Source organism: Cystoisospora suis (genome assembly GCF_002600585.1).
Source record: "Cystoisospora suis strain Wien I chromosome Unknown contig_2965, whole genome shotgun sequence".
NCBI classification, from domain to species: domain Eukaryota; phylum Apicomplexa; class Conoidasida; order Eucoccidiorida; family Sarcocystidae; genus Cystoisospora; species Cystoisospora suis.
This window is the reverse complement of record NW_027155760.1, coordinates 17,733-18,042: the sequence shown is the minus strand read 5'-3', so window position 1 is coordinate 18,042 and position 310 is coordinate 17,733. Positions and strand designations below refer to the sequence as shown.

The 310-nt window shown below is 44.2% G+C and overlaps 1 protein-coding gene across 1 annotated transcript in view; it reads left to right on the top strand.

Moving 5' to 3' along the window:
* The window catches only part of CSUI_005956 (p46), a 13,762-nt gene that overhangs the window by 9,723 nt on the left and 3,729 nt on the right, over positions 1-310 (top strand). The window lies entirely within an intron of this gene.

The window sequence follows — 310 nt, the reverse complement described above, 5'->3', positions numbered from 1 at the left end:
TATATATATGTCTGTATGTCTATCTCGTGCCTGTATGCTGGATAGATAAAGAGGGTGTCATACATGTCTTTCGGCCACTCTGTTTCTCAAGTCATCTTCGTTCTGTAGGGCGGAATCCGCCTGAGCGAGATATATACATAAGCGTTCATTCACGCTATACACTCTTTAAAGGCGCCCAGTCATGTTCCAAGGAGGACAGCCTGCTACTCACAAGAAGTCTCCTGTCTGACATTGAAGTGAAACAGTCTTCTTTCTCCCTGTGTCTGAAACCCATCGAAATCTCCACACATCTATCTTCAATCTGTCTATC